General features: G+C 35.3%; 1 long non-coding RNA gene across 1 annotated transcript; it reads left to right on the top strand.

Moving 5' to 3' along the window:
* The first annotated feature begins 7,360 nt into the window (after positions 1-7,360).
* Positions 7,361-8,807, top strand: LOC113072151 (uncharacterized). Its single transcript, XR_003280268.1, has 2 exons — positions 7,361-7,416; positions 8,710-8,807. It is a non-coding gene; the product is annotated as an uncharacterized LOC113072151 (long non-coding RNA).
* The last annotated feature ends 3,463 nt before the right edge of the window (positions 8,808-12,270 follow it).

Raw genomic sequence — 12,270 nt, 5'->3', positions numbered from 1 at the left:
TTAATATAAAAAAATATGTATAGAAGATAAAGTGACCATGGCCAAAATGATCATGATCATGGCCAAAATACACATGTACTTAAACGAAAATTTGCCCAAAATTTGCATTAATGATATCTACTGTGTTCTTAGCAAATTACATAAAAAATGTATGATATTTAAAACCACATATTTTTCTGTTTTTTATTATAATTTTATTTTTAATATATATATATATTTTTTTACAAAATCTGTTAAAGTACTTACAGTTCTATCCAAAAATAGACTTTTTTGCCGAAATACAAAAACAACTTTAAATAATTTATATTGCTAGCTTAGCCTTGGAGATTTATTTATTATTAGTAGTTGTCCTATTCTTTTAACTAGGCCTATGTATTGGCAGAAGAACGGATGTCGTGCTAACAATCATAAACAACAGCACGTGGTGTCACAGGCGGTGGTCTTCAGAGTGCACCTGGAAAGACAATAATGGACGACACTCGTCTCATTGTGGAAGTTGAGAAATATCAAGTTCTTTATGATCCACACAATGTACTTTATAAAGACTTGCAGGAGAAGGAAAAAGCATGGGATGAAGTTGCAGCGGCTCTTATGGCAGATGGTAATTAATTTTATAGTGTTTTTGACGCTTTCGCTGGCACACGAGCAAACAACTCAATATTTGATTCAAAATTGATTCAATTGGAACCATTTATTTACAATTTCTAAATTACACATAAGCACACAAATAACAAAAGCAGGTGATACATGCATATATAATAAACAAGTAAATGCTGATTTCAAGATGAGCAGGAAGTCAAGGCTGTGAACCATTTACAATACACATAATTTAAAACCGTTTATTAAATTGGTTTTCAGGGTGTTTTTTGGTAAATTTGATTGCAAACAAACCCAGTGACAAGCTGGTAATATGCACCATGTTCTCTCCTACGTCGGTTAATGGGATGAACCCAAAGTCTGGGTCTTTTTAGTCTCCTTAATAACAAATATAGCGCGATGGCCTTTCTTCTATCAACAACACGTACTGCACGGAAAACAAAAACAGCAAAACAAAGATCCAACAAAAGTAACAATTAAATTATTAATTAAAAAAGCTTCTTGCCTAGTCTTTTTATTTAAATGTATTTTAAATGGGAAAAAAGCAATGCGAACGTACCCATTATAGAGCACTCTGACCAAAATCTGCTGTTCAGTTGCGCGCTGCCTCCGCTGCCGGTGTGAAAGCAAAATAGGCGCGCGCTGCTTCTGCTCTGCCTACCTGCTGCTAACGCGCTGCTTCTGCTCTGCTGAAACTTGCGGTGTGAACCCGGCCTAAAACCTGATGATTACATTATTTTAAATGAGTCCACCCCCCAAGATCACTGTTATAAACATGAGCCGCGTCTAAAAGGCATGGTGGAGGTGTTGCTTCAATTTATAACAATGTTTTCAGGATTTCTCAGAGGGCAGGCTTCAACTATAACTCGTTGAAGTAATGGTGCTTCATTTAACATTATTTACATTTACATTTACATCTAATCATTTAGCAGACACTTTTATCCAAAGCAACTTACAAATGAGAACAATAGAAGCAGTCAGGTCAACAAGAGAACAACAACAGTATACAAGTGCCATGACAAGTCTCAGTTAGTCTAGTACAGAATGCATAGCCAGGTTTTTTTTTTTTTTTTTTTTTTTTTTTTAAATGAAAAGACAAGAAAAGAAAAAAAAAGTGCTGGTGTTAGTTGGTTAAGTGCAGGCGAAAAAGATGAGTCTTTAGATGTTTCTTGAAAATGAGTAAAGACTCAGCTGTACGAATTGAGATTGGGAGGTCATTCCACCAGCTGGGCACAGTCCAGGAAAAGGTCCGTGAGAGTGATTTTGAACTTCTTTGGGATGGCACCACAAGGCGTCGTTCACTTACAGAGCGCAAACTTCTGGAGGGCACATAAGGTTTAACCAATGAGTTTAGGTAAGTTGGTGCCGTGCCAGTGGTCCATTATCCAGAGAAACAAATGTTAATGATAAATCCCCTGTTATGTTTGTACTGGCTACAGTATACATGCCACCAGGGCACCATACAGACTTTATTAAAGAGTTTGGTGATTTTACATCCGAGTTAGTTCTGGCTGCAGATAAAGTTTTAATAGTTGGTGATTTTAATATCCATGTTGATAATGAAAAATATGCATTGGGATCAGCATTTATAGACATTCTAAACTCTATTGTTGTTAGACAACACGTTTCCGGACCTACTCATTGTCGAAATCATACTCTAGATTTAATACTGTCACATGGAATTGATGTTGATAGTGTTGAAATTATTCAGACAAGTGATAAGATCTCAGATCATTATTTAATTCTGTGCAAAATTCATATAGCCAAAATTGTAAATTCTACTTCTTGTTACAAGTATGGAAGAACCATCACTTCTACCACAAAAGACTGCTTTTTAAGTTATCTTCCTGATGTTTCCATATTCCTTAGCATATCCAAACCTCAGAACAACTTGATGATGTAACAAACTATGGACTCTCTCTTTTTTTAGCACTTTAAATAAAGTCGCTCTTTTATGCTTAAGGAAGGTTAAGGAAAACCGTTTGACACCATGGTATAATGAGCATACTCGCACCCTAAAGAGAGCAGCCCGAAAAATGGAGCGCAGCTGGAGGAAAACAAACTTGAGGTATTTCGTATTGCTTGGCGGGAAAGTAACATATCCTACAGAAAAGCATTAAAAAATGCTAGATCCGATTACTTCTCTTTTAGAAGAAATCAAACATAACCCCAGGTATTTATTCAACACAGTGGATAAATTAACGAAAAATAAAGCCTCAACAAGTGTTGACATTTCCCAACACCACAGCAGTAATGACTTTATGAACTACTTTACTTCTAAAATCGATACTATTAGAGATAAAATTGCAACCATTCAGCCGTCAGCTACAGTATCACATCAGACACTATAGACCTCCTGAGGAACAGTTCCACTCATTCTCTACTATAGGAGAGGAAGAATTGTATAAACTTTTTTAAATTATCTAAACCAACAACATGTATGTTAGACCCTATATCATCTAAGCTCCTAAAAGAGGTGCTTCCAGAAGTCATAGGTACTCTTCTGACTATTATTAATTCCTCATTGTTATTAGGATATGTCGCCAAAACCTTCAAACTGGCTGTTATTAAGCCTCTCATCAAAAAACCACAACTTGACCCCGGAGAACTAGTTAATTATAGACCAATCTCGAATCTCCCTTTTCTGTCCAAGATACTAGAAAAGGTGGTATCCTCACAATTATATTCCTTCTTAGTGAAAAATGGTATATGTGAGGATTTCCAGTCAGGATTTAGAACGTATCATAGTACTGAGACTGCTCTCCTTAGAGTTACAAATGATCTGCTCTTATCATCTGATCGTGGGTGTATATCTCTATTAGTTTTATTGGATCTTAGTTCTGCGTTTGACACAATTGACCACAACATTCTTTTGCATAGACTTGAACACTTTGTTGGCATCAGTGGAAGTGCATTAGCATGGTTTAAATCGTACTTATATGACCGCCATCAGTTCATAGCAGTGAATGAAGATGTATCATATCGATCACAAGTGCAGTATGGAGTAGCTCAAGGCTCAGTACTAGGGCCACTACTCTTCACACTTTATATGTTACCCTTGGGAGATATCATCAGGAAACATGGTATTAGCTTTCACTGTTATGCTGATGATACTCAGCTCTATATTTCTTCGCAGCCCGGTGAAACACACCAATTTGAAAGAATAATGGAATGCATAGTCGATATAAAAAACTGGTTGACGAGTAATTTCTTACTGCTAAATTCGGAAAAAACAGGGGTGTTAATTATAGGACCTAAAAACTCTGCTTGTAATAACCTAGAACACTATCTAAGACTTGATGGTTGCTCTGTCAATTCTTCGTCATCAGTTAGGAACCTAGGTGTGCTACTTGATCGCAATCTTTCCTTAGAAAGCCACGTTTCTAGCATTTGTAAAACTGCATTTTTTCCATCTCAAAAATATATCTAAATTATGGCCTATGCTCTCAATGTCAAATGCAGAAATGTTAATCCATGCATTTATGACCTCAAGGTTAGATTATTGTAATGCTTTATTGGGTGGTTGTTCTGCACGCTTAGTAAACAAACTACAGCTAGTCCAAAATGCAGCATCAAGAGTTCTTACTAGAACCAGGAAGTATGACCATATTAGCCCGGTCCTGTCCACACTGCACTGGCTCCCTATCAAACATCATATAGATTTTAAAATATTGCTTATTACTTATAAAGCCCTGAACGGTTTAGCACCTCAGTATTTGAATGAGCTCCTTTTACATTATAATCCTCTACGTCCGCTACATTCTCAAAACTCAGGCAATCTGATAATACCTAGAATATCAAAATCAACTGCGGGCGGCAGATCCTTTTCCTATTTGGTGCCTAAACTCTGGAATAACCAACCTAACATTGTTCGGGAGGCAGACACACTCTTGCAGTTTAAATCTAGATTAAAGACCCATCTCTTTAACCTGGCATACACATAACATACTAATATGCTTTTAATATCCAAATCCGTTAAAGGATTTTTAGGCTGCATTAATTAGGTAAACTGGAACCTCTACCTCTACTGCCCTGAAAGACAGGGGAGACCAGGACAACTAGAGCCCCAGATACAGATCCCCTGTAAAGACCTTGTCTCAGAGGAGCACCAGGACAAGACCACAGGAAACAGATGATTCTTCTGCACAATCTGACTTTGCTGCAGCCTGGAATTGAACTACTGGTTTCGTCTGGTCAGAGGAGAACTGACCCCAACTGAGCCTGGTTTCTCCCAAGGTTTTTTTCTCCATCCTGTCACCGATGGAGTTTCGGTTCCTTGCCGCTGTCGCCTCTGGCTTGCTTAGTTGGGGTCACTTCATCTACAGCGATATCATTGACTTGATTGCAAATAAATGCACAGACACTATTTTAACTGAACAGAGATGACATAACTGAATTCAATGATGAGCTGCCTTTAACTATCATTCTGCATTACTGACAGACTGTTTTCCAAATGAATGTTGTTCAGTTGCTTTGACGCAATGTATTTTGTTTAAAGCGCTATATAAATAAAGGTGACACACTGTGAACACACACACACACACACACACACCGTGAACACACTCAGTTTTAATGTTATTTTAAAGTAGTTCTGTAGTTGATCCTGTATCTTAATCTACTTTAATATTTTTTCTTATGTATTTTTTATGGTCATATAATAAGGTTTTTTGCAATGTTTTATTAATTATTGCACTGTATGTTGTTAACAGATGATGAATTACTCACACATGAACATAACGTGTCTGATTCATTGTGTTTTCTCTTTCTGTCTTCAGTCTGAGTGAATGCAGTATTACAGAGAAACAGTGTCTCATCCTGACTTCAGCTCTGAAATCAAACCCATCACACCTGAGAGAACTGTACCTGAGCTATAATAAACTACTAGGAGACTCTGGAGTGAAACACCTCAGTGATCTACTGATGAACACACAATTCAAGCTGGAGAAACTAGAGTTAGTATCATTATACTCTACAGCAGTTACAGTATAAAAATGAATACAAAATTACCCTTGTGATCTTTAATGAAAATAACTCACTTTCTCTCATAAAAACATCTCTTCTCTCGTCTGATGACGGAAGGCGGGAAAACCTGTCAGTCACATGAGATCACAGCAATAACAAACAATCATCAGCTTTTCATCAGAAACTCATGAATTCCTGACCTGCATTAAAAAAAAAAAACTGTTTCACAAAAGAACAAAATATGATCACAAAATGTACTTGTTCACTGTAAACTACAATCTTAAAATGTCTTGAAGTAAATTATAATTTTCTTGATTTGTTACATTTAAACTATATATATTTTTGTTGTAAAGTGTTCTGTAGTTAATCATGTCTTAATTACATCAGAAATCACAAACCTTTTTTTTTTTTTTTTGTCCTGACTAAAGATTCTCCAGACTTGAAATGTAACTAATATCCTCAAATTCAAGTTTTTTTGTTTTAGTTTATGGCTGTGTAATTATTTATTTTGTATTCAAGGTGTAGCAACATTTTATTTATTGCACTGTATGATGTTTACTCAAAATTAATTTAACTCACACATGAACATAATGTGTCTGATTCATTGTTTTCTCTTTTTTTTTTTTTTTTTTTTTTTGTCTTCAGTCTGTGTGAATGCAGTATTACAGAGAAACAGTGTCTCATCCTGACTTCAGCTCTGAAATCAAACCCATCACAACTGGATCTGAGCGGGAATCAAATAAAAAACACAGGACTGAATCACTTATGTGACGTACTGAAGGATTCACGCTGTAAACTGGAGAGATTGGGGTCAGTAACATTCACAGACAAGAATCAAAATGATGAAAATCACTTTGTTTAACTCTTATGTGCTGTTCAAGGTCTTTTGAGACCCCAAATGATGTTTGCTGAAATAAAAACAAATGTTCCCTTTATCTAAATTACCTGAGACTTTGTACGGTTGTCAACACTTGGTAGATCTACAAAGAGAAAATTAAATTGGATTGATATCTGGTTGTGTGTTAGTGTGAAAAAAAGTCACTCTCTGGAGACCCACATTGAAATGAATGAGGAAATCAATGCTTTTTCTTCTTAATTTATCAAATAAAATCAATAAATTCACCACAATTCAGAACACAAAATACACAAAAGTGAAGTGCACAATGCAGAATGATTAAACTCTCATACAAATGATGTTACATAATTAGTCAAAATGTCCATCACAACACAGGTAACACACACAGTCTGAAGAGGTAACACCAGCACATCCACGATGGAGGAAAACAAACACGCCATGTTATCAACATTAATCACAATTAGGAATGTGGGTCTTAATATATTTATTTTTACATAAAAAGCTCTTTTTATACAAAAACCTATTTAAAAATATATTTTTAATTAATACATTTTATACATTTTTAAATATCATAAATCTTCAAAAACGCTACATAAATGTAGAGTAAAAACATTAATAAATGAAATTTTGTAACAAAAAGTCGTTTTGTTGGCTGTGTTCTCTGGAGAGCCCAAACAGCACGAGTGTCGTCCCCAAACGAACAGCACATAAGAGTTCAACAAAACACTTTATACTCAATATCTCATGATGAATGTGTTCACATTATATTTGTGAAAGATTCTTCATCTTAATGATTTGTTTGTAAGATGATCTCTCTTCCTCTGTTTGTCTCTTTCTAGTCTTTATGGCTGTGGCATTACAGATGTTTCTTCTTTAACTCAGTCTTTGACAAACACAAAAGCTCTGCAGTTTCTAAAAGAGCTTGATCTGAGATATAATAAGATTGGAGACTCAAAGCAGAAGCTCATTGATGTGCTACGAGACTCAAACTGTAAACTGAGGTGAGTAAACTTCACTTTGTGATATTAAAGAGATTCATTTACCTCTGATATGTGAACAAATATATACTTTCAGATATTAGTGAAAAGAGTTGATCAAATGATCATCAAGCTTTATTTCAAAGGGTTTGTGTCTGAATGAAATGTAAAGTTGATAAAAATGTTGAACACAAAGGAGGAAAGAGAAGAAAAGCAGACTGTCACAGCTTTCTACAGCAACAGCTGCTTTATTAATGAGATCAGTAATAGTGAATCATTAGAGTTTGAAATAGATTTGTTCAGATTGTAGGAAAACGCTGGTAAAATCAGAGCAGATTCAGCTTCAGCTCACAGTCGTCCAGCATCACATGATCAATGTCTCTGTCTCTTGTGTGTTTTTACTTTGACAAGCAACACGTCACATTACTTTACACTTACTTTCTGTAAGAGATAATGTACCTCCAGCCACTTGTTATCACAGAATAAACCCGACAGGGTGATCAGGACTTGTGTCCTCCTGAAGAGACTTATTCTGTGATAACATCCGGCTGCATCTGCATTATCACACTTATTATATGCTTTCTTGACACACAAGTGAAGAATTAGACACAATTTAGATTCAGCTAAACACTTCTGCTCAGTTAGCAACAACTTGAACAACAAGACACACTTTGAACAATGTCTCCTCAAGTCTACTATTAACAGGAATCTCCTGCGGTTTGGTTTGAGGGTAAATCCAGTCAGTAACTGAGGCACAAGCTAATAGCAGTTGTGTTTGAATGAAACGAGTGAGAGCGCGGTGCTGTGATACGAGGGAAGTCAAAGAAACGCCCGACTCAAATACCGTATGACTGTGTGTTATTCTGCTGCTAATGACACACACCTAATGAATAACACACCTCCGAATGTCACCACTGACCAATCAGAATCCAGTATTCCAGCGAGCTGTGCAATCATTTCACTTATTTACTGAGACCAACACAAACATGTTTCAACTAGAGACAAACAGCTTTAACTAGTGACACATTTAACTGAAAGATTTGTGTTTTAAGACTAAATCACATTTGTGTTTGTTCCTTGTCATTTATTATATTTGGTGTACACTCGTTAGTGTGTGTTTCTCTTTATATTGACTCAATAGAGACTCAAACAAACATATGAATGGAATTAATTAAAATTATAAATGTATTTAAACACATTGTTTTATATCTATCTATGCAAGATCATGTAAATGTAACTTTTTTTTAACTCAAAAGAAACTGTAATTAAAATATTAATTGATTTCCGAACACTGATTTTTTTTCTTTCTATCCTTAGTGTTGATAAAGATTCAAGATTCCCTCAGGGGAGGAAGTCGCTCAGATGAGTCTGTCTGGCCCTTCAGTTTATCTTTCTATTAAACTCATTCATAATGATTCAAATGTTTAAATGTGATTGTCAAGTGCAGCACTTACATGTATCAAAAAATATAAAGCATATCTACAATGTGTGAAATGTCCATTTTATTTAAAACATGTCCATGATCTCTCTTACATTTTCTACACATTGTTATTCTATTTAATTCTATATTAAGTTAGCTATGTGTCTGTCTGTTGCTAACAATCACAAATCCTCTTATTACAACAAACAAAGCAGAAACACAGTGTCATAAAAGCTGGATGTTGCAGTTTTGACAGATGAATTGAGTAAAACGGGAGTTTTCACACACAGTGAGTTTGTGCTGAACTGACTAACAGCTTCAGTCTTTAGAAATGATGGGCCTTTTACTCAATGTTTTTCTCATTTTATTCACTATTTGAAGAAAATATTTTTTTTCTTATCAGATTTTGTGACTTTTCTCAACAGTAAACGTATGATTGTTGTGTCGATATTAGGTCTTTATTGTAATTTTAGCAATATAACATCACCATATTAGACTACAGACAGGTCAGTGCCTGGACTCAACCTCAGTTCAGCTGGTCACGGCCTGGCTGGCTCATATTTTAAGTCATATATTTCTTTCTTCGAGTGCGGTCATTTAATAAATCCTAAATTAACTAGCGTCTAGCTAACCACATATTTGCATGTGTGGACTGCAACGTTAAAGCTTTGTGCAATAATAACACAAAATAAATAAACAATAATTATAGTATTATTAGTATTATTGTGTTCTGATTAAACAAAATAGTAACCTATTTAGCTCTGTTTATAAAATGCGTAAGTGATTGAATAATCACAGTTGGTGTTTTTTTTCCTTATATATTTTTTGCCCTGTAATCGAAACAGTATTAACGTTTTTTATTTGCCGAGCACATTTTCCGCACTGTTTGATATAATGCGCACTTGCATTAAATTGACATCCTTTCTCTGCGTCCAGTGTACTTTCTGTTCTGGTATACAGTCATGTTTATAAGTGTCATAAGCTTGCAGTAATTAGATAATTATTCTGTAGACTAAACAATAATGTCACTAATTTATATGAATTCTGATCACCTGTTCATTCATGAAGTTTTGTTACCGTTAATACTGAAATCGCAATGGTAAACTTTGTTCGTTTCTAGACTATTTACTATAGTTCAGCCTAGATTGATTTGTTTGCAAATTATGAATGTACATAGCCGTGATTTACGTTTCTGTGTATTGTTTGTCATCATTGACACGTCATCTGTTGATTACAAGCTGAATTATGAATGAAGTAAACATTATTTTCACTTTTGTAATGAGATCACATGTATTCCACAGTTCAAAAATGTTTTCTGACCATGGTTTTACTATATTTACTGTAATATAGCCATGGTATTTTAGTAGAATCACAACAATAAATGTAATGTTGTTATTGCATTGGCATTATATTTACAGTACTGTCATGAAACTTCAAACTTTTCAGTCTGCCAAGAACAGAAAGATTACTATAGTTTTACCATAGTAACATCACACACACACACACACACACACACACACACACACACATATATATATATATATTAATGTCTTAAGAAAGTTTTAAAGGAATGAATCACTTCCTCTGTTTTGTCTTGTTTTCCAGTGCAAATTAAAATGTAATTTATAATGCAAATGTAAAATGAAGTCTTGAAAAATGTAATACAAATTAAATGAGTTTACAAATATTTGTCAATTAGTTATTAAAACTTCTCTTTGAATTAAGGTGACTTTTTTGCCAAATGGCAGATATTACTTCTCGTTTTAATCACAAAATCCTTTCAAACTTGTCTTTTGTATTTCATGTAATTTTGTATCTCCAGTAAATGTATCTTTATTTAAGATTTATTTATGCATTTTCACTGGAAAACAAGACAAAAATACTGAGGAAGAACAGCATTTTTTGCAGCATGATCTGAACGAAAAGTATCTTGAGCACCTGCCCCTTTGCCCTTTGGTGCCCAAAGTGTCCTTTTGTCAAATCAAAGTTTCCTCTTTTTTTTCTTTGTCATAACGTTTCCTTTTGTGAATGCCTGCTCATGCCCAATCTAAATATTAGTAAAATTTTGAATAATAATTTAGCCGTCAATAAGATGACCAACATGATGACCTTTGACCTGACGACGACGACCTCCTCATCCGACCAGGACGATTCGTCACGCCGAACGCGCATTTTTTAATTGTCAGAGGATATTTTCAACACCGCGGAAGCTGGTAAGTGGTGTTTCATTCTCAGCGAAGTGATTTTGATATTTATTTAACAAGTTTTGATATAGTTCTTTATCATTCATTGAGCAGAGAACCTAGTTCTAGAATGGCAATACTGCAAAAAGAAAGTGATGCTGAGTGTTTTCTGTGTCCTTTAATTGCAAATACTCAATTTATAAATTCATAGTTCAAGCTAGACATTTGCTTAATTGGTGAAAAAAGCAATAGAAGACACACTGCAAAAAAGGCTTATCTTACTTAGTATTTTGTTTTGTTTCTAGTCAAAATATCTAAAAACTCTAATATCAAGATGCATTTACTAGATTAGCAAAAACACATGAGATATTTAGTCGTTTCCTGGGGAAAAAATTAAGTTAATTTTGCTTAAAACAACTTAAAAACCCTCTTAAAACAAAATTATTTTGAACTTTGTTGTTTAAGTCTAGATCTAGGCACGATGGGTAGATAGAGATCACTGGATCTCAATGTTCTACATGAGTGAATCAGATCGCTGCTCTACTGCAGGATAAACACTGTACACTTAACACACTGATGTACATTTTTTCATTTTTACAAGGATATTTTTAAATTCTTGCTGCTGACTTTTGTAATGTGGTTGCCAACATCACCAGTATTTGACATCTGTCAGGTAAAACATACTGGTAAATATTCGGATTAAAACTGAAGTGTTTTCTCTTTATGGGGAAGTCATGGCCTAATGGTTAGAGGGTTGGACTCCCAATCGAAGGGTTGTGAGTTCTAGTCTCAGGCCGGACGGAATTGTGGGTGGGGGTAGTGCATGAACAGCTCTCTCTCCACCTTCAATACCACGACTTAGGTGCCCTTGAGCAAGGCATCGAACCCCCAACTGCTCCCCGGGCGCCGCAGCATAAATGGCTGCCCACTGCTCTGGGTGTGTGCTCACAGTGTGTGTGTGTGTTCACTGCTCTGTGTGTGTGCATTTCGGATGGGTTAAATGCAGAGCACAAATTCTGAGTATGGGTCACCATACTTGGCTGAATGTCACGTCACTTTCACTTTCACTTTCACTTTTTCAGTCTGAAGAACAACTGTATCACAGAAGGAGGTTGTCATGTTCTGGCTGCAGCTCTAAATTCAAACCCTTCAAATCTGACAGAGCTGGATCTGAGTGAGAATAAACTAGGAAACACAGGAATGAAACACATCTTGACTCTGTTTGAAAATGTACAGTGTAGACTGGAAAAGCTGAAGTAAGTATTTTAAAAGTGT

Source organism: Carassius auratus, unplaced genomic scaffold, assembly GCF_003368295.1.
Source record: "Carassius auratus strain Wakin unplaced genomic scaffold, ASM336829v1 scaf_tig00008562, whole genome shotgun sequence".
NCBI lineage: Eukaryota > Metazoa > Chordata > Actinopteri > Cypriniformes > Cyprinidae > Carassius > Carassius auratus.
Note: the sequence above shows the minus strand (reverse complement) of the source record. Positions and strands in the feature narration are given on the sequence as shown.